The sequence below is a fragment of the Schistocerca serialis genome, chromosome 9, assembly GCF_023864345.2.
Source record: "Schistocerca serialis cubense isolate TAMUIC-IGC-003099 chromosome 9, iqSchSeri2.2, whole genome shotgun sequence".
NCBI classification, from domain to species: Eukaryota; Metazoa; Arthropoda; class Insecta; order Orthoptera; family Acrididae; genus Schistocerca; species Schistocerca serialis.
This window is the reverse complement of record NC_064646.1, coordinates 86,187,885-86,215,420: the sequence shown is the minus strand read 5'-3', so window position 1 is coordinate 86,215,420 and position 27,536 is coordinate 86,187,885.

The window sequence follows — 27,536 nt, the reverse complement described above, 5'->3', positions numbered from 1 at the left end:
CCGCTAACATAATTCTCATACAACCAGAATCTCTTTGGATTTTCTGCCAGGTTTCGAGACAGTTTCGTTGTGGAAGCTGTTATAAGCATCTCGCATTGAAGTCCGTGCTAAATTTCGAGCTTCTGTAAAAAATCGCCAGTCTTGGGGATATAGCGTCTGTTTAACTTTGGCATGATGCTTCGTTGTTTCTGCAACAGTGTTCCGGCCCGTTTTGTGTACCAAGGAGGATCAGCTCCGTCGTTTGTTAATTTATTTGGTATAAATGTCTCAATTGCTGCCGATACTATTTCTTTGAATTCAAGCCACATCTGGTCTACACTTATATTATTAATTTGAAAGGAATGGAGGTTGTCTCTCAGGAAGGCGTTAAGAGAATTTTTATCTGCTTTTTTGAATAGGTATATTTTTCGTTTATTTTTGGAGGATATGGGGGTTACAATATTCAGTCTCGCTACGACAACCCTGTGTTCACTAATCCCTGTACCCGTTTTGATGCTCGTTATTGACTCATGGTTATTTGTTGCTAAGAGGTGAAGTGTGTTTTTACAACCGTCTACTATTCGCATGGGCTCTTGAACTAACTGCTCGAAATAATTTTCAGGGAATGCGTTTAGCATAATTTCGGATGATGTTTTATGCGTACCTCCGGAAAGTCACCACGAACTATAATCGTATGAGTCGAGTACGTGTTTGAAATCAAACTCAAGTTTTCTTTGAACCTTTCAGCAACTGTACCATCTGAATTGGGAGGTCGGTAAAAGGATCCAATTATTATTTTATTTCGGTTGCCAAGAATGACCTCTGCCCATACTAGTTCACGGAAAGTATCTGTTGTGGCGTAACAAGCTAGCTACGCCACACTGAGAAGGGAGCCGAAAGGCACGCGTACACACACGCCGACTGGCGTCAAGTCTGGAACAGGATAAGTAGTGAATTCTAATAAGAAAAGTATGCAGCTCCTCAATTACTTAACTTTATTCCATGTTGTGGTACATCGCTGTTGATAATACAAATAAGACTCTCTTCAGGTACGGTTAATGGCGCCTTGCTAGGTCGTAGCCATGGACTTAGCTGAAGGCTATTCTAACTGTCTCTCGGCAAATGAGAGAAAGGCTTCGTAAGTGTAGTCGCTAGCAAAGTCGTCGTACAACTGGGGCGAGTGCTATCCCGTATCTCGAGACCTGCCTTGTGGTGGCGCTCGGTCTGCGATCACACAGTGGCGACACGCGGGTCCGACATGTACTAAATGGACCGCGGCCGATTTAAGCTACCACCTAGCAAGTGTGGTGTCTGGCGGTGACACCACAGTATCTACTTCAGTTTCGCGACAAGGTAAACTACTTCTAACAGCAACAAACACGCCACCGCCAACCTTTCACACTCAACTGTTCTTCCTCATCCACCCTACAGCCCGGATCTCGTACCTTCTGACTTCCATCTCCTTGGCCCAATGAAGGATGCATTCTTGAGGGGTTTACGGTGGAGGTGAATGCTTATCTTTGATTTACAAAGATTTGATCATAAAGTGTTTGGTCAGTCTTTCTGTCCTGCTGATCCAGCAGGAAGTTGGTTCCGAAACTGCCTATTAGAGTGAACCATGCGAGCATAAAGGCACTCCCATCGAGCTGGCCTAAGGTCGTCTCAATGAACGGAGATTATGTTGGACAATATGGAGTGGTAGCCAAAAATGTAGGGAATAATACGGTGTATTGAAATCCTGAATGAAACCCTACCGGCTGTCGGAAAAAAAAATGTGTTGCATTACTTATTGAACATCAGTCGTATCCATATAGCTCCCTAATTTTAACACTTGTTTCTTACTTTTTTTAATAGAATTATTTTTTCTGTAGCATTGGAAAGAGCGTTCGAAGAGTAACTCAACGTCGTAACATGTGCAGAACTTTGTCAAACAGTATCAAGACAGCGGTGCAGCAAACAACTTTACCTCTCCCAGCAGCAGAGGTCGCAAAATGTCCGCCTAATGTAGCAAATGTAAGCAAACATGTAACTTAGGTAGTGTTCACGTAGTTACCTGTTCGCCTCAAGATCAACAGTCTACGCTCTGTAACTTTAGCGGTAAGGCAACTTGCCCTTGAAGCTATTCGTTTACTGTATACGACAGTCGAAAAAGTGGATGTGGTTACAGTTTTTGGCGAAGGTCACCAAACGATTAGGGTAGCTGTTTGTTTGTACATTGAAAGCTATCCTAATGTTCTCAAGTCCTCGAGATGTGTTTTGAAAACTTTAGACACTACGCAAAACAGTTAGAGCGTCACTTTTCCGAAAGAACGTAATGGTCTCATACTGGGACGTAGAAGTTGACATTTGGCTCAGATGTGCCTTCAAGCTTCTTGTGTAATGTTGTAAAAGCGTGGCGTCCTATGACGTCACCGTCGCACTCGACGACTTTCCAAACAGCAAGGTGTCGACACGTGAGAAAGAAAGGCCACACCTCCTAAGTTCCCGTGAGGTGCAAGGTATGTTAACGATGTCACATTGGCACCAAATTTCACCACCATTCTGCCCAAAGCCGCAGTGGACGTGTCACACAATGGAAAAGTCGTCGCACTCTCCATTAAGCACGTTTCAGTCTTCTTTTGACGTCCCCTCGATGGAGGTCAGAGCAGCAACGCTCAGCGTAAAGTCACGCAATTTCCTTTTGGGTGGCCGAGGAAAACATTTCATACACACAGCCGCTCACAATCGACGCGAAAAGGCATTAAGGGAATAGCTTAAAGCAAGTCCACGAAACCACCCCTTTCCTTGGGGGGAGTGACTCCTACACATTTCGTGTTCGAACGGCAGTTCTAAGTGTGATGAGCTACAAGACAACGTTCTTTGACACTCTGACACCTCCCGGTCAATTCAACCCTTCGCTGAGGACATAGTGGGCCAGCAGCCCTACCGAAGATGACCGCTCCCCTCCAGAGCGACCGCAGTTTTTGCTCTGGTATAAGAGGAGGAACCACCAGGGACGTTTAAAACCATTCGACGAAATCTGAATGCAATCCGAAGCAACAAAGGAAGGTTATGCTTTTTCAGCCCTCCTCTTTTGTACTCTTCTGTGGCATGATACACGCAGGGGTGCGACATTGACACGCGGGTGAATAAAATGGCGAAGGCACTCTCTAAGACCACAGGCAACAACCACATTGCTACTGCCCACCTACGTTTGGCACTTTCAGAACGAACCTATAAAGAGAAATTGGAAATTTGTGGTAAGATCCTATGGGACTAAACTGCTAAGGTCATCGGTCCCTATAGTGCATTCAGAATTACTTCAGGATTGACAGTTCCCGCACGGAACTCGCGCGTAATCTCATGTTTCATTCAATTCGCTCACACACGCTATTAGATCTTTAAATGTGGATCAGACTGTAATTCGTTGTGAAATAGTTTCACTATGTGATGGTTTCATTTTTATTTCTTTTAAATGTTTATGTAGACAATAAAACGACAGTTTTCAAGAAACAACTCTCCGACGACGTTATCAAATTTTCGACATGCGAGAAAGTTTTTTGTTATTGAAGTTAGGTGTACGCATTATGCTAACGAAATGTCAACAAAACATCAAATTTTCATCTGTTTAAAACCTTAGCTGTGTCGAAGATCTCTAACGCGAGATACAGGACTGTAAATAATATGACGCGCAATCGTCTGCTCGCGTACAAAAGCGATAGGCAACAGATCTCTATATTTGTGAAGACCTGATATATTTCTGATACGCATTCTTATTTCCAACACAACAAAAAATAAAATAATGCTTGTTTGGTATCTTAAATTGGGCAACATCTATTCTGAAAAACAAAAACGGCCAATGTATTGCAGACATTATTTTGTATACTGTAATATGTATGCACAGATTGAATTCTAGAAATGTACTTTCTTTGGAATTAATATTTGATAACACCGCCATATTAAAATTTCCAAACTTAGTGCGAATTAATTTTGTAATGCCAGTGCTTACAAGTGCAGACTGCACAATCAAAAAGTGTAACTGAATCCGTTGGTGCTGCATCTCTACGTGGATAATGATACAACTCCACTGACATCACTCTCATCGCTATTACAGACACTTGAAGTTAAGCACGCCGTCTTCAGGCCACGAGTGGCCTACCGGGGCCATCCGACCGCCGTGTCATCCTCAGAGGAGGATGCACATAGGAGTGGCGTGGGGTCAGCACACCACTCTCATGATGGTATTCTTGACCGAAGCCGTTATTATTCGGTCGAGTACCTCCTCAATTGGCATCACGAGGCTGAGTGTACCCTGAAAAATGGCAACAGGACATGGCGGCCTGGATGATCACCCATCCAAGTGCCGACCACGCCCGGCAGCGCTTAACTTCGGTGATCTCACGGGAACAGGTATATCCACTGCGGCACTTGAAGTTAGGCTGTCACTATTGTCATTTAAAGAGATAATCATCTATTCCACTCAAGTCTCCAAAGCACGTTCATCCTGCCATGCTCTTTCCACAATGTTGTGTGTGTGTTTGATGGCTTTCTTCCAGTCTTCAGAGGAATGTAACAGCTTCTTTAGTGCGTGCTTCTACTGCGTTGAGCGTAAATTTCTGGTTCTTCCTGTCAGCGTAAAATTTAATTTGGGCCCATATCAACTGTATAGGGTTTAAGTGGCAGTGGAACGGTGGCAGCCTGACGATTGTATGCCCATATTTTTGGCCAGTTTGTCGAGTTCATATTTTGGAAATGCTGGTTTATGGAAATTTATTTTTTTCCATATGCTCGACCTTCTTAAGGTCATCAGATACATTTACGTTACGACGCTCAAGCCAATTAATCATTTCCTCCTTTGCCATGGTAGGTGCTTTATCAACAACAACTGAATTATATGGAGCATTGTCTAAAACAATTGTTGACGGTTTATCTAGATTAGAGCTTCTACGAACCACATTGTAAATGTAATGTGGTTCGTATCTTCATGATAATCTCCTGTCTTCTTCGATTTAAAGAGAAGGAGACAGTTTGGTACGAAACCTTGCGAGGTGCCTGCATTCAGTAGAATCAGTCTGCCCCCTTACCAGACGGAATCTGCATTGTTCCTTTAATCATGTTGTCTGTCCGCCCCTGATTAACTACGTGATCAGAATTAAGCCACGTTCATTAACATTTATGCTAAATATTTGTCTTAAAAATCGGCATCGCCATGCAGCAATATCCTCCCTTTCCATCAATAGCTTACGGCCGCAAAATTGTAGTAGTGAAATCCTACGTTGTGCAAAAACTGTGAATAACTATGTTCGACTGCCCTGAAAAAGTCTTGATTCTTTGTCACCAATAACTTTGAGAGCGTGCGATGTTCCTTTCTGCGATAAAGTAATTGTATACATGTCGACGAATTGCATCCTCTGCAAATGAATCTTAATTCGTAATACGCTTGTCCATAGAACGTTTCTTCCCGGGAGTACCAAGTTTGGATGGTTCTCCAACTTCCTTTTCTGTCTCAAACAGTTCCTTCCTGATTTTTACGACACTGTTTTTTGTTGATACGCAGGGGTGCTGCCGTTCTATCTACTACTTTGATAACGAGGAGTAGTGGGCCACCATTAAGTTTTTCACTCTCAAAGTAAGCTCTTAACGAACAAACCGTTTCTCTACACTGTCCTCGTAAAGCAATCCCCTGTCCACGAGAACGACGTAGAACTTTACCACTTCTAACTTTCTGAGCTGTTAAATAAGACACAACAAATAACTGTCACAGAAACAATACGGTAACTCTTAAACCGCAAACGGAACAAACACAGTGCGGAGCGATCGCACAGACTCAGTCTCTGCCACTAAATCGTGGCACAAGAGGAAGTGTTGTGGACTGAGATCTGGCAACTCAGGGTGCGCTTGCCCGCTGGGTTGTGGCTACAGCCATCACGGGATTGGCTGAATCCGAGCTGTGCCTCCGGCGCGGCCTTCTCCCTACCACTTCCGTCGCAGCTGTCAATACTAAAGCAATTTTGAATAGACTATAGGCACACCCATGCCCCATGGAGGACTCGAACCTCTGACGAAGGGGGGCGGGGGGGGGGGGGGGGGGGGGGTGAGACGCGCGAACCCTGGGGCCCTATTCTGTATCGTTCATACCGATCGGTGTAGTAGGTTTGTCTCGGTAGTGACATCATTTTCGGTTCTTTACCGAAATATCCTATTCAGTAAGCTTCTGTTACCGAATGGTCCTCCCACCGATTTTACGACAATTGTACCGAGAGGTTTCGGATTTCGGTTTGGCACTGTCGATCGTTGAGCTGTGGTTTATGTATACCTATAATTTATTATTTTAAACATATTTAGCAGTTTTAGCTTTGGGTTTAGTGATTGTGTTACTAAAGAATCACCAGAGGACGCATCCAGTTGGAAAGTGAGTTCATAATAGTCTACACTCCCGGAAATTGAAATAAGAACACCGTGAATTCATTGTCCCAGGAAGGGGAAACTTTATTGACACATTCCTGGGGTCAGATACATCACATGATCACACTGACAGAACCACAGGCACATAGACACAGGCAACAGAGCATGCACAATGTCGGCACTAGTACAGTGTATATCCACCTTTCGCAGCAATGCAGGCTGCTATTCTCCCATGGAGACGATCGTAGAGATGCTGGATGTAGTCCTGTGGAACGGCTTGCCATGCCATTTCCACCTGGCGCCTCAGTTGGACCAGCGTTCGTGCTGGAAGTGCAGACCGCGTGAGACGACGCTTCATCCAGTCCCAAACATGCTCAGTGGGGGACAGATCCGGAGATCTTGCTGGCCAGGGTAGTTGACTTACACCTTCTAGAGCACGTTGGGTGGCACGGGATACATGCGGACGTGCATTGTCCTGTTGGAACAGCAAGTTCCCTTGCCGGTCTAGGAATGGTAGAACGATGGGTTCGATGACGGTTTGGATGTACCGTGCACTATTCAGTGTCCCCTCGACGATCACCAGTGGTGTACGGCCAGCGTAGGAGATCGCTCCCCACACCATGATGCCGGGTGTTGGCCCTGTGTGCCTCGGTCGTATGCAGTCCTGATTGTGGCGCTCACCTGCACGGCGCCAAACACGCATACGACCATCATTGGCACCAAGGCAGAAGCGCCTCTCATCGCTGAAGAGGACACGTCTCCATTCGTTTCTCCATTCACGCCTGTCGCGACACCACTGGAGGCGGGCTGCACGATGTTGGGGCGTGAGCGGAAGACGGCCTAACGGTGTGCGGGACCGTAGCCCAGCTTCATGGAGACGGTTGCGAATGGTCCTCGCCGATACCCCAGGAGCAACAGTGTCCCTAATTTGCTGGGAAGTGGCGGTGCGGTTCCCTACGGCACTGCGTAGGATCCTACGGTCTTGGCGTGCATCCATGCGTCGCTGCGGTCCGGGCACGTGCACCTTCCGCCGACCACTGGCGACAACATCGATGTACTGTGGAGACCTCACGCCCCACGTGTTGAGCAATTCGGCGGTACGTCCACCCGGCCTCCCGCATGCCCACTATATGCCCTCGCTCAAAGTCCGTCAACTGCACATACGGTTCATGTCCACGCTGTCGCGGCATGCTACCAGTGTTAAAGACTGCGATGGAGCTCCGTATGCCACGGCAAACTGGCTGACACTGACGGCGGCGGTGCACAAATGCTGCGCAGCTAGCGCCATTCGACGGCCAACACCGCGGTTCCTGGTGTGTCCGCTGTGCCGTGCGTGTGATCATTGCTTGTACAGCCCTCTCGCAGTGTCCGGAGCAAGTATGGTGGGTCTGACACACCGGTGTCAATGTGTTCTTTTTTCCATTTCCAGGAGTGTATTTTCCTTTGTTAGAAATATGGTTGGGTTAGGTTGTTACTGTGAATGATTACATCCAAAAAACGTTTTCAGTCAATATTCTCTCAAAATACGTGTTATTTTTTATGCAAATAAGCGTTTAAAGATCATTAAATATCAAGACATCGGCTCTGCTTACGTATATTACATGAGTGTTAACTGACGTTACTAGTGACTTTGTGTACTTTTTCCCCACAAATGGCTTAGTTAGTAATTATCGAAACGTGTTTGTAACTTTCAAGTAACAAAGGAAAGCAATCACGTGAAGCCGGATATTGGAAACCATCCAAACTATCACGCATTTATGACTTACGAAGCACCGTTTGGCAACGAAGTCAACCCACGTTCCTCTATACTATAGTAGAAGAATTGAGCACCGTATTTTCGTTGTTAGCCGTGGCCAAGTGGTTAAGGCGCGGGCATGCGATATAAAAGGACCGGGCTCGCACACGGATGGGTGCCAGGTTTTTTTTCCTCTTCATATATGCAACACGTCCTGGGACATTGTTATTCGAGTAAGTTAAGATTTTCCTGCAATATTCGTTATTACTTACATGTAAGAGTGCACTTCCTCAGCAATGATTTCGTGGTTTCTGTGTGTTTAAGAAACAAAATATGAAATTTCTGGAGATGAAATTGCTGTGAGTGAAACAACTGACAGTAATCTTCAGATTTTTTTCTTGTCGAGAATAATTCACCATTTTTTCCGAATATGTATCGATTTCCGAGTATGCGGTTAGGCAGGAATCTAAGAGCACAACTTAAATTACTGGTAATGTAGCTAGCAGCAGTCATCTTCATGATCTTGCTTGTCACAAGTATTTATCTGCGATCGAATCCTTAACAACAGAAGACAGAGATGAAAGATCTACGCCGTAATATTTTTAGACTGTAGCACCATATACGAAACATTTTCATTCATGAGATGCATGTTATAAACTTCGACGAACGAGCTCTCGAAAATGCGTTTTTTCGATTTTGTTTTTAAGACCCAAATCTTTGACGTATCATATAGGGAAGTGGGCTACTTAATCGTTTGGATCTCTAGGAGCGAGTTATAACCACATTCTGTTTATCTTCCTATTCTTTGAAACTTTCAGAATCAATTTTTTGGGTGTTTTTATAGGTGTATTAGTACAATGTGGTACTACACACTATTCCTAACTCATTTTCCGAAACGTAAAATTCAAAACACAATGTCAATGTGGATGAGAATAAGATGACATAATGCGACATTTACGACAGTCTGCAGAATACAGTCAAATACGCTATCGTTATTATGCATGCATGGAAACATGCAGTCAGGGAAATTGTAAAAATTTCTGTGCATTTCAGCTGAGAATAATGGAAATGGATGTACTGCACCTGATACAGTTAAGGAGGAGGCAAGAGTGCTGAAGCCGGGCACGTCAGCTCGATGGAATGTGGCGTCATACGTAATTTTCGGTGCTTCAAAGAATAGCGCTCCTTTGTCGTCTGCTAGCCGATTTGTGTTCGTGGCGCTTTGCGCACTGCAGTGCGCATGCGCGGGTCTGTGGCCACTTGCTTTTGGTTGGCTTGCGCGACGCGAACCGACAACAGCGCTTCTGATCTCTAGACCCGAACGGTATCGCTTCCGAAATCCATACTGAATAACACAGAGACTCTAATTAGAGTACTTGAGTACCGAAACGATCGGCACAATGGGGGAAAGATACAGAATAGGCACCTGGCAAGGCGCCTTTAGACCGCACGGCTACCCCACACAGCCCTGTAAAGAAAGACCATGACAGAATCATAGGCGTTCGTAACATGGTAACCCCTTGACACCCCTCCAATTCTGCATGTTTACTAGCAAGCTCAAGAGCAGCAGTGTGCCCAGCTGCAGGCGCCTAGGACTCTCGCCATGGGTTTTCTCTGTACATCAACAAAGGTAGACGGACAGCAAAAGGGCGTTGCCGAACTACGTGGTCTTCGACGAACGCCTTGCCGTTTTAGACACCCATGTGTCAATGTCGCATTCCCCCATGACCATGTCAGAGGAGGGCTCGAAACAGCAGGGCTGAAAAAGCATAAGCACCATTTTTTGGTTCGTATTACGTTCAAATTTCATCGAATTTTTCTACGAGTTCCTAGTGCTCCCGCCCTTTGCACTAGTGCAAAAAATGCCGTCGTAGTGCACTCCAAAGCTGATCCATCATTTTCAATGAGGTTCTTGCCCCATGATGTCCTTAAGAAGGATTGAATCGTCCGGGGAGTGACAACAGAGTCAAAAGTTGTCAAGAAAGTCGACCTGTTGTTCATCACACTGCGAACTGCCTTTCGAACACAAAATTTAAAGAAATCACCCCCCCACCCCAAGGGAAGGGGTGGTTTCATTGACGTCTTTTAAGATCCCTGACCCCCCCTCCCTCCCCCCCCCCCTCCCCCCACCCACGGCTTTTTCATGTCGATTCAGAACGGCGGTGTGTCTGAAATGTTTTCCTCGGCCACCCATAAGGAAACCGCGTATTTTAGTATTAAGCGTCCCAGTTCTGCCCTCCATTGCAGAGAAGTCTAAAGAAGGGATGAAATGTGGTGCCCTTCTCGTCAAGTGACAAGTCAGCGGTGGCGTTGGGTAGAATTTTGGTGGAATCTGGTGCCAACGTGACGTCGTCAACACACCTTGTACACTTGCACAAGGCCTTTGGTTTTTTTTTTAGTTTTTTTTTTTTCGTGGGTTTGAAGCGTTTCCGTTCCCGAGGTTGACGTCTCACCGCGCCACACTTTCGCACTATTACAGCGAAGCTTGTAGGCGTCTCTGAGCCAAATTACAAACTTCTATGTCGCAATGGTAAACAATTACGAGGTTTCGAAAAAGTGACCCTTTAACTTCTGTTGCAGAGTGTAAAAAATGATTCAAATAAACAGTAGATTTGAGGAGTACCATACACCAATAAAAGCACAGCAATTGGTGAGAGAAATGCGTTTAACATTTCAGTATCGATAACACACAAGCCACATATCACTACCAAACAGCTTTTGAATATGCAGGTGGGATCAGTCGAAGTTGAGTTCTGCGAATATTAAATTCCGGCCAATTTAATCCTTTTTATGTTTCGCTTCATAAAGAGCTTCAAGGCAACAGTTTCCAAAATCCGTTACAGTTCTGCGAATTGCGTGTACTAAATCTTCAAAATGCGGCGTTTCTGTGCGAGAATTCGTATTCGAGTGAAGGATGAACAAATAAATCTTCGCAATATGCTTTACAGGTCAGCTGAAATCCACCTAGCTTCAGAGAACTGAATAAATGATGGTTCTTGTGTGTCAACGTCGCGTCATTTTACTGCAAATAGCCACAAGCGACTGTTCCTAACAAACATGCTGCTTCGAACCGAGCACAAGCGTTCACTGTCAGCATCCTGCGCAGGAGGGCCAATTTAAAGTGTGCGGCTAAGTAAAAACCTCCTTGACAGAAAATTTGGAGGTCATTAACTGCGTAGTTCGCGAGACACAAAATAACCTGCACATTCACCAGACTCAACAACTCACAACAATTATCTGTGAGGACAATTAAAACAACTCCTCTAGAGATGCCATATAACACGGGCCTCGGATGCGATATGTCCTCAGTAAACGTTTGTATACTATCCCGTGCATATGTCAAAATGATGTGGAGATATTTTTGTGAACTTTCATGATGCTCGGTAAATAATTATAATGGGCAAACTTTGAAGATAACATTGATGAAAGAACCGCTCCCAAACAGTTTCTAATTACAAAGATCCATTTTTCTGATTGTGAAATTAAGGTAATAAAATCATACGGCATCCCTTTATTTCGAGACTCACTGTAGTGGCGTTGAGATTTCGTCACTTGCCATTCCATTATTCACTGTTCATTGCAGGCCTGTTAGAATCTGCGACTGGTGCAGAGGAAATTCAATTGGGACGTCAAGACAACTTCCGAAGAGATACGGTAAGCAAAACCTCCCATTCTGTCCAGCCAGGGAAGAAGGAAACTTCCAAGAGCTTTTCGCTGCGAATTGGTCAACGTAGCTCTCCACCTGCAATAAGTCGCAAGGAACAACTTAGTCTGTTAGCGTGTCCGGCACAATAATGTGTCACGACAGGAACAGTTCATATCTCATCTTAATTAGTTACTTGCTTAGGAAGAGGCAGCAACTGCTACGTGATTTACAATAATCATCAAGGTCTACATTCTGAGCAGTTGATATGACAGTCATAATAACAACACTGGCATGCAGCGTTATGATCTTGATACGGGTATGATTAAGTACGGACTAGACAAATTAATTGAGGAACAGAAAAGGTTTCTAAGAAGTAGAAGAGGAAGTTTTTGTCACTGTCATTCGTTGGAGAAATTATAACAAAGACTACAGCAACAAACACAGGAACTGATTAAACAACCGACCTCCACATAGGATATTTTCTTTGGCACACCTGCTTAAGAAACTGATCTCCGGGTACTGGTTTGATGCAACTCTCTACGCTGATCCATCCCTGCCTCTTCATCTCTGCATAACTAGTTCAGTCTGCATCCATTCCATCCTGCTTTTTACTGATTTCATCCTGCTTTTTACTGTCCTGTGCTCTGGGGGTAGCGTCTTTGATAAGTAATCTAAACGTCCTCGGTCCCATGTTCGAAACCCGGCGCCGCTTAAATTCTGATTCATCGGCCGAAGACTTCCGGCGTATCAAGTCACCCTCATTCTGCCAGCTACCTTGTCAGAAAGGGCGGAGGAGCACACAGTCCCTTGTCCTTGGGGAGGGAAAAGCCCCAAAAGGTGGAGGAATCGTGAATGACCAACGGCATGAGGATGCAGAAGGCAATGGAAACCACTGCATTAAAGACACGTAATGTGTATCCACAGGACATCCGGCCTTTAACTGAAAACGTGTCATGATGATCTCTCCATTGGCAAAAAATTCAGGAATATTCCCCCATCCGGATCTCCGGGAGGGGACTACCAAGGAGGAGGTGACCATGAGAAAAAGACTGAATAACCAACGAATGGATAACGTTCTACGAGTCGGGCCGTGGGATGTCAGAGGCTTGGAAGCTAGAAAATCTAAAAAGGGAAATGCACAGGCTCAGCCTAGAAGTAGTAGGAGTCAGTGAAGTGAAATGGAAGGAAGATAAGGATTTCTGATCAGATGAGTGTAGAGTAACATCGACAGAAAATGTTTTAACGGGCGTAGGCTTCGTTATGAATGGGAAGGTGGGGCAGAGAGTGTGTTGCTGTGAAGAATCTTCGGCAAACATACACAAATTACGATAGTTCAGGTATACATCCCGACGACGCAAGGTGAAGATGAGGAGCAGAAAAAGTACATGAGAATACTGAAAGGGTAAACGTCAGACTGTACCTGAATTTCGCGAGTTAGTAAATAATATCCGAGCAGCTGCAATCTCTGTCTCAACAGTCCAGCACCGTTAAAGCGCGCAGCAATGGCCCAAGGTGTTATACACTAAGTTTGAAGTATCTGGTAGTCATCGTCGAATGCCTGTTCGTCGACTTCGCGGAGAACGCGTGAAGAGTATGTGTATGACACCAAGGATGATGCTTGGTGGGTGGTTGGTCATGGTGTGGGCGTATTTTCCAGGTGATTTAGTGACAACTAATGGAACATTAAAGAAGGAAGGATATCACAGGATACTGATCAACAGTGCAGCTCCATCTGCCAGGAAACTTATCGCCAGCCGAAGTGGCCGAGCGGTTCTAGGCGCTACCGTCTGGAACCGCGCGACCGCTACGGTCGCAGGTTCGAATCCTGCCTCGGGCATGGATGTGTGTGATATCCTTAGGTTAGTTAGGTTTAAGTAGTTCTAAGTTCTAGGGGACTGATGACCAAAGAAGTTAAGTCCCATAGTGCTCACGGCCATTTGAACCATTTGAAATTATTGGTCGTGGGTTTGTTCTGCAGCAGGACACCGGTCACAAACATGCTTCTAAAATGCGCAGAGGGTATGTCAATAGAAGTAAGAAATGTGGAGAACTATAGGGTATGATTTGGCCTAGTCAGTCACCTGTCTTAAATTCCATTTAAACCTTATTGGATGAATTTGACAGGGACGCCAGGAAACTATGGTCATATAATGTTGGAGATCTACGGAATAATTTACAGATGCGTTGGATTCCAATATCTGCAACAGTAGTACAAAATCTTATCTTCAGAATGATAAGAGTCTGTGCAGCTGTTCTGAAGGCAAAGATATGATACTTTGAAGAGGCTAAAATCTAAATCATATTACATTGTACATAATGATACAGAGAAAAAGTATTTATTTTGTTGGTCTGTTTATATTGTACGATGTGTTTGTAGATAGAAATTAAGAATGTAGCTTTTATGATCGGCGATCGAAAACTTTTCACCGGTAGTGTAGGTTTCTCAGAGATCTGTCATATTCCAGTCGCAGTACAGATCCCCCATCACATTTTCATTTAGTTCCTCCTTTGTTTCTACAATATGCCTTCAAGACTCTGTATGTATTCCTTCCACCTTTCAACCTTTCCTTCTTTGGTTATTATGGACTTGCCACCTGAGTGCATAACATTCACACAAGTGCTCCTCTTTTCTCCAAAGACCTCCAATCTTCCTATAAAATGCATCTTATCTTTCTTGTAGTTGTATACCCTTCTACGGCCTTGTATTTCTCCTCTAGCCATTCTCCCTTTGCCAGTTTTAACTTTATTTGGTTCTCATTTTTTTCATTTTCCTTTTCAGCAGCTCCATTTTTATGTTTTTTTTTCTCCTTTCGTCAATTAGAATCAGTATATCGCGCGGAGTTAAATAGCATTAATTCAACAACAGTAAAAACTATCGTACCCTTCGTGGCCCTTGTTGAGAGAAAGCAATACGGCGGTATCAGTGCCGCACGGTAGTCTTGCCTGTTATACATAAAAGCATTTCCCTCTACATCGGCAGAATCTAATCCCTGGGTCCTCTCTGGCGTGGCCGGAAGCAGATTCCCTGGGCGCAGGGTCCGCATAGCCTGCGGCAACTCTAGCTGAACCCCGCCGATTTATTGCCTCTGAACGGACAATCAAGGGCGGCGCTTAATCAGCACCTGCCGGCTTCCACCTCTCCCTGCTGTGAGCATACCAGCCTCCAGCACGATGAACAAGCGAGAATTTAGCGCTCCCAGCTCTGCCAGCATTAGGTCTTACAGCAAGAGCAATTTACATCGCGTTCGCTTTAATCCCACCGAAAAAAAGCACATATAACTATACCAAACAACCACTTCTACCTAATAAAATCCAAATAGTTCAGAAAATTACGTTATGACACTGACACCTTTTCTCTCTTTTTTTTTTTTTTTTTTTTTTTACAGTACATAACCATTTAAGACATCATGAGTAGATCGAAACTATCACCTAATGGAAGGTAGGTAGATGAGACAAGAACACTTGCGAGAGCAACAGGATGGGTATATAGCGGATGGACAAAATAAAATGCACAGCTTCCACTTTTAGTGAACCGTAAAATTACTACTGGTTCACCAAAGGTTATTAATCACAATTAATTGACAAAATGTGAAGTGGAAGTAGGTGCCAAGGAATAACTGGCGATATTACACACAATTTACAGTAACACTCTTTATTCAAATTTGCTGCAAGACTTTACGATATATTTTTTAAAAAGAATACAACAATCATTTAACGAATAAGTCACAATTTAAGATAGGAAAGGACTTTTAAATTATTAAATTATTATAAAAAAATTTCACGCCGGTAAAAGGCAAGTACAGGGAAGCAATTTAACGTATACATCGCGACGCTGTATCATATTTCAAGCTCAGCTAAATTACAGGTGAATTTCACTCCATTAAAAATGAATACAATTTGAATATATGACTTCACTTCTGGGCAGACAAACAGCCGTAGCTACGGCCGTCTACAACAGGCTCACTCAGGCTCATTAAATGGCGCAGAATCTAACTTGGCTGCAACATATAAAGGCAATCCTGTTTACAAAAGTTCTCAAAATAGAAAAACCAAAACGCATGTGTCATGCACACGGGGGGGGGGGGGGGGGGGGCACTCACAATTAATAACATTAACATTTCCAAAATATATAAAAGAACAAATTTTACAAATTTCTGCTAGTTAACTTACGGCAAACATACACGCTCGCAAGGTAGGACTTGCGAACTTTTACGACATTCTCCTTTCAAGGTAACAATTTCTACCTGTAGCGGAATGGCAAACTTTTGCATGGCAAGAAAACACACTAATAACTAACTACCTGTATAAAACACGTACGCACGTTGAGTAAAAGCCTTAAAAGGTATTGAATTGGAAAAAAATACAACAGTTTTTTTGCTGCCTAGAAACAATATAAAAAAATTCACTACGGCGTACATTAACAACCTTGCTTGATTGTAGCCAAATATACATAAACACAAATTTACGTACGTTACAGCTTCCAGATGAACAGGAATTCGTTATGCAATTGACAAGTTCTCACCACGAGGCAAGAGGAATTTTTCTTCTTTCTTAGGGTACCTTTTATACGTGAGTCTAGTAATACCAGTTACGGCAGGCGAGAGAATGGATCAGGTCTTAGTGCCTTGCATTTTAAACAGTACAGCCATTGGTGCCTTAGACTTTCACAGACATGGCAGAGGCTAGCAGTCGAATAACCCGTAGGTACGCTGGGAGGGGAAAGATGCAATCCAAACCACAGATTTACTCTGACCCCCCCCCCCCCCCTTTCGTCCTCAAAAGGGGACAAACGGACCACCCTTTCTAATATTACCACGATCCCGCGGATGGGCAGACGAGAATGAATGGCGGGAAACCCCCAAAATATACGGCTGGTATAATTAACAAGAATAAATAAATTGAATTCAATTAAACTTCATAAAATCTGTTAATCAATACTCAACTTCTGGTGCGTTACGACTCCCAGGACTGAACCAACGCAGCACCTCCAAATGCTCTGCCGAGCCGCCCGCTGCCAGCCGTTTCAACGGACCCAGGAAGGCCCGCCGATTTTCAGAACCTCCTCGCCGGTCGACGGAATAGGCCGAACTGCAGATTAGGCACCTTGCGGACCCACGCCCAGGAAGATTGCTTTCGCGACGAGCAGTTAACGCCCCATACCACGGAGCCGCTGCTCGCGTCGCTTACGCTGATGCCGCGGTCTGCGTGCTGTCCCTCTAGCACCGGCAGAGAAGTCGCTTCTTGATGCCCCGACTGCCAACTCTGCACGAGAGCCCATACAGCCACTTCTTAAACCCCAGCGAACAGCCCACTTTTCCCGTTTCCCTCTAGAGGGAGACACCGAAGCCTTCAATTGCGACAATGGCGCCACCGCCAGAAAACGGTGGGCGACTGCTTCACGCTATGCGCTGCGGCGCGCTTTTCAAAGCTAACTTTACTACGGCTCATATAGTACATCTTGTTGCAAGCTGGAACCACTGCGTACGTGTAAATAGTGCGACGAGATTGCTTCGCCTAGAGGTTACCTTGTGTGATCTCTCAGATATAAAAAAATCGGCAACTCGTTGGTGTGCGATTAGCGGGAGCATCCGTGACGAAAACGGCTGAATCGTTTAACGCTTACCTTCCCAGGTCATTTTTTGCCACACTCCGTCCCAGATACGACCTGACCGATCGCTATGTTTAAACAGCCATAAAATTGCATTCAGCAGTTTCAGTGTAACAGTTCAGTTGTTCATGTAAAAATATTCAAATATATTCAAATAAATTTTAAAGTTTATTTTACGAAAAGAAACGCATTTAAATGAAAAACTGCACAAAATGAATGTAATGTTACATGACAATGTTAATGCTACGAAAACTCAAACACTGAACTTTAAATTTTACTTGTTGCTGTATGTTTATTGTTTGTTATGCGTGTAACAATAAAAACATTAAAAAACACCCATAAAACGTTCAAAAAGAACGAAAATTAAACTAGCGATTTTCAGGTTTTTAGTTTTCTTCTCATAAGTTTTCATTGCACTCGCTGGAAATTTTTGTAGAGAAATCAAGCCAGATTGATTTCTTGAAACAATTAAGTTTACTTGCAGAGGCCGACAAATATAAGACGTCTTCCTCTTCTTTTTTGGGTCAGAGGTGGAGCATGTTTTGCGTTTTTTCAGTCGTTTTACAACGACTACTACTCTTGGATCTGCTACACCCAAAAGACGGTGACTGGGTACACAAAGTTCGCGGGCTACGTGATATTGTTGACTCACTTGATTTATCTGAGGTGTCACCAACCAATTTTTGCGAGCTTCTTCAAAAAACATTACAACGGATTGCCTTAGTATCGTCTTTGTAGGAATTGTAAGGACAAATGCATTCACACCACTTACGTCCAACATGCGGAAAAACAACGCCATTGGCCATCGTTGGAAGAGGCTTCGACGACCAGCGGTATTTGTCTCAGCAAAACATATTTCTACGAGGTGCATTCAAGTTCTAAGGCCTCCGAATTTTTTTTCTCCAGACTGGAAAGAGATAGAAACATGCGCATTGTTTTAAAATGAGGCCACGTTCATTGTCAATACGTCGCAGAGATGGCAGCACCGTACGGCAGATGGAATTTTACCGCCAGCGGCGAGAATGAGAACTGTTTTGAATACTTAAAATGGCGACGTTTTCCTTACTTGAACAGCGTGCAATCATTCGTTTTCTGAATTTGCATGGTGTGAAACCAATTGAAACTCATCGACAGTTGAAGGAGACATGTGGTGACGCAGTTATGGATGTGTCGAAAGTGCGTTCGTGGGTGCGACAGTTTAATGAAGGCAGAACATCATGTGACAACAAACCGAAACAACCTCGGGCTCGCACAAGCCGGTCTGACGACACGATCGAGAAAGTGGAGAGAATTGTTTTGGGGGATCGCCAAATGACAGTTGAACAGATCGCCTCCAGAGTTGGCATTTCTGTGGGTTCTGTGCACACAACCCTGCATGACGACCTGAAAATGCGAAAAGTGTCATCCAGGTGGGTGCCACGAATGCTGATGGAAGACCACATGGCTGCCCGTGTGTCACGTTGCCGAGCAATGTTGACGCGCAACGACAGCATGAATGGGATTTTCTTTTCGTCGGTTGTGACAATGAATGAGACATGGATGCCATTTTTCAATCCAGAAACAAAGCGCCAGTCAGCTCAATGGAAGCACACAGATTCACCGCCACCAAAAAATTTCGGGTAACCACCAGTGCTGAAAAAATGGTGTCCATGTTTTGGGACAGCGAGGGCGTAATCCTTACCCATTGCGTTCCAAAGGGCACTACGGTAACAGGTGCATCGTACGAAAATGTTTTGAAGAACAAATTCCTTCCTGCACTGCAACAAAAACGTCCAGGAAGGGCTGCGCATTTGCTGTTTCACCAAGACAATGCACCCGCACATCGAGCTAACGTTACGCACCAGTTTCTTCGTGATAACAACTTTGAAGTGATTCCTCATGCTCCCTACTCACCTGACCTGGCTCCTAGTGACTTTTGGCTTTTTCCAACAATGAAAGACACTCTCCGTGGCCGCACATTCACCAGCCGTGCTGCTATTGCCTCAGCGATTTTCCAGTGGTCAAAACAGACTCCTAAAGAAGCCTTCGCCGCTGCCATGGAATCATGGCGTCAGAGTTGTGAAAAACGTGTACGTCTGCAGGGCGATTACGTCGAGAAGTAACGCCAGTTCCATCGATTACGGGTGAGTAGTTAATTAGAAAAAAAATCGGAGGCCTTAGAACTTGAATGCACCTCGTAGCAGAAACTTTAGCTAAAGATCCAGTCGGTACAATTCTGTCTTCATCACTTTTGTCACTTACTTCATTCAAAGATTTAACAGGTGGCAAAAAAAAAAAAATTCGTCTTCATTTTCTCAGTGTTTCTGTTCTGAATTATGTTCACTTTCAATTTTGTTGTCACTATCTAATCCAACATCTCTTCCTAAACAGTCCTCAAACCTTTTTAAAACAGTATCCTCAAAGGCAGGGTCCGTAACATGAACAGCAGACAAAGACCTAGCTACTGAAAGCATAACGCAAAATCCCAGGTGCGGTCTGAGACCGCTGGCACGGAGAAAGCAGTACTAGTATAGTTTCACGTCACATTAAACTGGCTACTGAGAAAGGAAACCACTGCAACTTCGGGAAAGGACAGTAATGCTGCAGTTTTCTACCCCAGCCCTGTGCGTTAGCAACGAAGTGACCATAAACGCTAACGGTCTGTGAGATCGCACCTGGGACGTTAAGGATTAACGTTTCACGAGCGACAGTATCCGCGGTAATGACACCACAGACAAATATAGTTAAAACATCATCAGCGAAGAGAAACAGTGGACGAAAGCTGAAATTTACTTGCAGAGGCCGACAAGCATTAAAAAGGATTGTGGCCAGACAACATAAAACTGCCGCGACAAAAGTGACTGCAGAATTCAGCACTCACCTAAGTGGTACCGTATCGACAAACAATAACGGAAGCCAAAGCAAGCTGCTGAAAAAAGTGGAGCCACGATCATAAAACTTGGACACCTGAGGACTGGAAGAATGTGACTCATCGTTAATACTGTTTCCTACAAACGCCCGGGTTTATGTATCGAGAAACCCAAAAGAGGTCTACAATCCAGCCTGTCTGCTTCTTACAGTCAGCCGGCCGGTGTGGCCGAGCGGTTCTAGGCACTTCAGTCTGGAACCGCGCGACCGCTACGGTCATAGGTTCGAATCCTGCCTCGGGCATGGATATGTGTAATGTCCTTACATTAGTTAGATTTAAGTAGTTCTAAGTTCTAGGGGGCTGATGACCTCAGATGTTAAGTCCCACAGTGCTCAGAGACATTTGAACCATTTCTTACAGTCAAGTATGGCAGAGGCTCCGTTACGATTTCCCGGGCATAGCGCTGTATTCAGCAGGTCCTATCATAGCCCTAACTGGCCGGATTACTGCAAATGAATATCTCGATATCCTCGACAACGAAGTGCTTACTATGACTAGCATATTGCTGCCAAACATTGTCATATTCCAAGATGATATAGCGCCCATACACACTACCAAAAAATTTAATGTTTGGCTTGTGGAGCGTCCAGAATATCATCAAACATCTTCCCTGGTCAGCACAGTTGCCAGACCTCAACATTGCTGAAGCGATATGGGAAGTTTTACAGTAAATACTGAGGAACAGATTTACTGCTCCAACATCGTTGAATAAATTGTCAAATGTTTTGATACAATAATGGGAGAACATTCAGCTGGAAAAACTATTCAGATACTCTATGAACCTGTTCCGCAAGGAATTGCAGCCCGCTTCTCAAAGACATTGGTGCTCAACTCCTTATCAATAAAGAAATATTGTGTATATGTCAATGTCCACATTATTTTTTCCGCTCACTGTAGCTAAAGATCCTATTGCTTTCAGGATAATGATGTTGATGAAACGCAGATGTACATCTTTAGCGATACCTAGATCAGTGAATGTCTATGAACCAAGCGATACACCATGCCTTGGATAATGTGACTGACTGAGAACCACGGTTTATGCCTTTGGAACAGACGATGCAATATGTTTGTTTCACTCAAGCAACCCCATAACAACTGACTAGCCGAGGTTGGATGGCTCGGGTGCCTCAACGATACAGATAGCCATACTGTATGTGTAACCACAACACAAGGGTATCTCCGCAGAGGCCATAGTAACCAGTGCTTCCTCAAGTGTGACAGCAGTTGCAAGGGAAACATTCTAGATGACTGAATTAGCTAGTCGTGTAATCTCAGTCAACATGACCTTGCTGTGCTAGTTCTGCAAACGACTAAAGGCAAGTACAAGCTACAGCTGTTAATTTTCCCGAGTGCATGAGTTCTACTCTATGGTTTAGTGATGATACCATCATTTGTGTAAAATATTTCGGAGGTAAAATAGTCCCCAATTCGGATCTCTGAGCGAACAGTACTCAGGAGGATGTCATTAGCAGGAAAAAACCAGCACTCTACGGGACGGAATTTGGACTCGCAGATTCCTCAGATGGTAGGTAGGTTAGAGAATTCAAAAAGGGAAATAGATAGATTGAAGTCAGATGTTGAAGAATTACTTGAAGTGCAGTGGCAGGAAGAACAGAATTTCTTCTCATGTGAGTCATCATCATCCTGGACAGTTTCCAGCCTCTGGCCGGGTCTGTTTGGAACATAAGTCTCTCCATCGTCTTCTGTCTTGCCACCATCTCTCCGTATTCACCTTGCTCCACTGTTCTCCTTTCTTCTGGATGCATTCCTCCACTCCTTTCAGCCATCTGTCTCTCAGTCTTCCTCTTGGTCTCTTTCCTTCCAGTTTCTTCTTGTGTATCCTCCTGGGTATCCTCTTCTCCTCTCCTCACGTGAGTACGAAGTTATAAATAGCAAATCAGACACGGGTAAGGCAGTAGTATGTCTAATAACGAATGATAAAATAGGAGTGCCGGTAAGCTTCTACGAACCACATAGTGAGCACATTACCGTAGACAAGGTAGACACGTAGCCATCACGCGCCAAAGTAGTACAAATCTATTTTCCAACCAGCAACGCAGGTGATGCAGAAATTGAACCAGTGTATAAAGAGATACGAGAGATTTTTATACAGTAAATGAAGACGAATATTGAACTGTGGTTGGCAAATGGACTTCCACAGTGAGAAAAGGGGAGGACAAATAGTAAGAAAACTAGACGAGTGAAAGAGGAAGTCGCTGGTAGAAATTTGCACAGAACATTATTGAATCATTGCTAACGTATGGTTAAACAGTCATGTAAGAATACTACATACGTGGAAGAGACCTGAAGATACTGAAAGGTTTCAGATTTATTATATAATAATAAAATAGAGATTTCGGAACCAGATTTTAAACTGTAAGACTAATCCAGTGGTAGATGTGGACTCGACCACAATTCATTGGTTATGAATATCAGATTAAAACTGAAGAATTGCTTAAAGGTAGGAAATTAAGGAGATGCGTCCTGTAAAAATTGAAGGAACAAGAAGTTTTTGAAAGTTTCCGAGAGAAGATTAGGCAACATTTGACTCGAACAGAGGAAAAGATTTTAATAGAAAATGAATGCACAGTTTAAACAGATGAAATAGTGAAGGCAGTAAAGGATGAGATAGGTAAGCCCTGTTAGATATCCTTGGAGAAATCAGGAGGTACCGAAAGGAGGTATCGGAAGGAGAAAATATGAAAATGCGGGAAATGAAGCAAGCGAAAGGAAATACAGACATAAAAAAATGAAATTAACAGACAATGCAAAATTATAAATCAGAAATGGCAAGATGTAATATTTAAAAGTTCTATGAATAAGCATGGGGAAGGTACATACCACCTATACGAAAACTGAAGAGATTTTTGGGGAAAAGAGAAGCAGTAGTACGAATAACAATGGCACAGATGGGAAACCAGAACCAAACAAGCAGAGCAAAGTTGAAAAGTGGAAGAAATATACACTAGGCTGTACAAGGGAAATGAAGGAAATATTATAGAAAGGGAAGAGGAAGTAAATTAAGATGAGGTGGGAGGTATGATATTGTGAGAACTATTTGATAGAACACTGAAAGACACAATTGAAAACAAGATCCCTGGAGTAGACGACATACTCTCAGAAGTACTGAAATCTTAAGGAGAGACAGTTTATAGCATTTGTAGAGTTAAAGAAAGCGTTTGGCAATGTTGGTTAAATACACACTTCGAAACTTTGAATGTCATCTTCATAATAATATGTTCTTCCTTTTGGCAGGTTTCTGACACCATTGCTGTTTCCATCCGATGCCGTTCCACGTAAACTGCTTCACAGTCTGATGTCTTCCTCTTTTTATTTAATCCAGCATCTTTACTCTCCCGTACTTCCACCGTGCCTTCGATAGATGACGTCAGGATTCTTTTTCCTCGCAGTGTATCTCCCAGCCAGCCTCTTTTCCTTTTCCTAACCACATTTAGGAGAATTCTTTTTTCATTCCCAGTACTTCATTGTTTTCCACTTTATCCATCCAACTGATTTTCTCCAATCTCCTTCTAACTCACATCTCGAATGCTTCATTTTGATCTCTTTCCCTCTTCCTTAACGTCCAGTTAGATTAGTTTAGATACAGTTTTCATTCCACAGACGCAAAAATGAGATGATTCTCTTGGGTGTGGAACAAGTCAGGAAGTATAACAAAAAATATATTAAACATTTGACTATAATTCTCATTACCCTGATCATTTGTCAAGAGATTCACAAAATATGTGAATACATTACAGTAAACTGGAACTGCTAATATTTACAGAATTAATACACTGTCAGAATGAAACATAGTTACGCACATTTAATTAATTTATCATACACAAAATATCTAATCTTGACTGTTGTAATCAAGTGCTGTCAGAACTTAAATCTAACAGCCATTTTTACTTAACCTGGTCTAACAAAAATGGCTCTGAGCACTACGGGACTCAACTTCTAAGGTCATCAGCCCCCTAGAACTTAGAACTATTTAAACCTAACTAACCTAAGGACATCACACACATCCATGCCTGGGGCAGGATTCGAACCTGCGACCGTAGCGGTCGCGTGGTTCCATACTGTAGCGCCTAAAACCGCTCGGCCACCTCGGCCGGCCGCTGGTCTAACAGTCTCTGTTAAGATATTCATCTGTAAAGTAGCAGGACTTGCTCATCAAAAAGTCTTTCAAACTCTGTTTAAACTGTGCTTAATTCTTAAACCAAGTTTTTAATGGTTGCTGACAATTTATTGAAAATGTGTGTTCCTGATTTATTACCCTCCGGAATTCAGATTTAATAGATTTTTATCCTGACAAGTTTCAGCATTTAACACAAGATGCTTCATGTCATGATTAAATAACCCATTTACCATTGCTCGTGTTTTCACACCTCTACAGAAAACGCGTTATATGAAGCTTGTAACTAACTTTTTTCTTAACTCCGGTCGAAATATGGTGCACAATGAGGGTTCCTTTTTTCTAGAAAGCTTTCATTGCTTTAACCTTGCTTCTTTTTCAATCTTCTTTCTTTTTCACTCGTTCAGTTATCAGTTACCACGCTCCCCAAATATCTATAAAGTGGACCCTGTTCAGTCTGACCTATTGTTTTCACTTCTAAATGCTCTTGCAATTCTTCTTCAAGTCTGAATAGTATCTCTGCCAGAGATATTGTTTTATCTGCAAGCAGTACCATGTCGTCAGCAGATCTGATGCAGTCGATCTTCCGGTATCCTAGATTAGATTACATTAGATTTACTTTCATTCCAATTGATACGTAGTGAGGAGGTCCTCCAGGATGTAGAACATGCCAGAAGAACAATAATACATGACAAATAATTACAACTAAAACAAATAAGCTAATGTACCTTCCAAAGGTCCCAAGTGCATGATCGTCAATTTTTTTTAAAGAACACTATATGAAAGGATCATTTTACGACAGTCATTTACTAAGATCGCATTAATGCACTAAATTTAAAATTTAAACATTTTTTATTTATTTATGAGATAATAAACATATAACGGAAGTGCTACAATACTTATTTACAATGAACAGATTGTTGTTGTTGTTGTTGTGGTCTTCAGTCCTGAGACTGGTTCGATGCAGCTCTCCATGCTACTCTATCCTGTGCAAGCTTCTTCATCTCCCAGTACCTACTGCAACCTACATCCTTCTGAATCTGCTTAGTGTATTCATCTCTTGGTCCCCCTCTACGATTTTTACCCTCCACGCTGCCCTCCAATGCTAAATTTGTGATTCCTTGATGCCTCAAAACATGTCCGACCAACCGATCCCTTCTTCTAGTCAAGTTGTGCCACAAACTTCTCTTCTCCCCAATCCTATTCAATACCTCCTCATTACTTACGTGATCTACCCACCTTATCTTCAGCATTCTTCTGTAGCACCACATTTCGAAAGCTTCTATTCTCTTCTTGTCCAAACTGGTTATCGTCCATGTTTCACTTCCATACATGGCTACACTCCATACAAATACTTTCAGAAACGACTTCCTGACACTTAAATCTACACTCCTGGAAATGCAAAAAAGAACACATTGACACCGGTGTGTCAGACCCACCATACTTGCTCCGGACACTGCGAGAGGGCTGTACAAGCAATGATCACACGCACGGCACAGCGGACACACCAGGAACCGCGGTGTTGGCCGTCGAATGGCGCTAGCTGCGCAGCATTTGTGCACCGCCGCCGTCAGTGTCAGCCAGTTTGCCGTGGCATACGGAGCTCCATCGCAGTCTTTAACACTGGTAGCATGCCGCGACAGCGTGGACGTGAACCGTATGTGCAGTTGACGGACTTTGAGCGAGGGCGTATAGTGGGCATGCGGGAGGCCGGGTGGACGTACCGCCGAATTGCTCAACACGTGGGGCGTGAGGTCTCCACAGTACATCGATCTTGTCGCCAGTGGTCGGCGGAAGGCGCACGTGCCCGTCGACCTGGGACCGGACCGCAGCGACGCACGGATGCACGCCAAGACCGTAGGATCCTACGCAGTGCCGTAGGGGACCGTACCGCCACTTCCCAGCAAATTAGGGACACTGTTGCTCCTGGGGTATCGGCGAGGACCATTCGCAACCGTCTCCATGAAGCTGGACTACGGTCCCGCACACCGTTAGGACGTCTTCCGCTCACGCCCCAACATCGTGCAGCCCGCCTCCAGTGGTGTCGCGACAGGCGTGAATGGAGGGACGAATGGAGACGTGTCGTCTTCAGCGATGAGAGTCGCTTCTGCCTTGGTGCCAATGATGGTCGTATGCGTGTTTGGCGCCGTGCAGGTGAGCTCCACAATCAGGACTGCATACGACCGAGGCACACAGGGCCAACACCCGGCATCATGGTGTGGGGAGCGGTCTCCTACACTGGCCGTACACCACTGGTGATCGTCGAGGGGACACTGAATAGTGCACGGTACATCCAAACCGTCATCGAACCCATCGTTCTACCATTCCTAGACCGGCAAGGGAACTTGCTGTTCCAACAGGACAATGCACGTCCGCATGTATCCCGTGCCACCCAACGTGCTCTAGAAGGTGTAAGTCAACTACCCTGGCCAGCAAGATCTCCGGATCTGTCCCCCATTGAGCATGTTTGGGACTGGATGAAGCGTCGTCTCACGCGGTCTGCACGTCCAGCACGAACGCTGGTCCAACTGAGGCGCCAGGTGGAAATGGCATGGCAAGCCGTTCCACAGGACTACATCCAGCATCTCTACGATCGTCTCCATGGGAGAATAGCAGCCTGCATTGCTGCGAAAGGTGGATATACACTGTACTAGTGCCGACATTGTGCATACTCTGTTGCCTGTGTCTATGTGCCTGTGGTTCTATCAGTGTGATCATGTGATGTACCTGACCCCAGGAATGTGTCAATAAAGTTTCCCCTTCCTGGGACAATGAATTCACGGTGTTCTTATTTCAATTTCCAGGAGTGTATACTCGATATAATGAACACATTACTGCACTGAAATTGTGCAGAAGTTGGTTCTACTGAGAAATTCACAGTGGAGTAGAATGATTTGGCCACCAATAAATCCTTTAGGTAACTCTTAAACCGAATTTCATTGGTTGTTAAGCTTTTTATGGCTGCTGGTAACTGAATAATGTACACATTTTTGTACAAGAGTAATTGACTATAAATCCTTCTGAAGATTATTCTTATTTCTAGTATTGATCCATGAACTGAGCCGTTGTTTTGAAAAAGTGATTTATTTTTAATGACAAATTTCGTTACGGAATAAATATATTGGGAAGCAGTGGTTACTA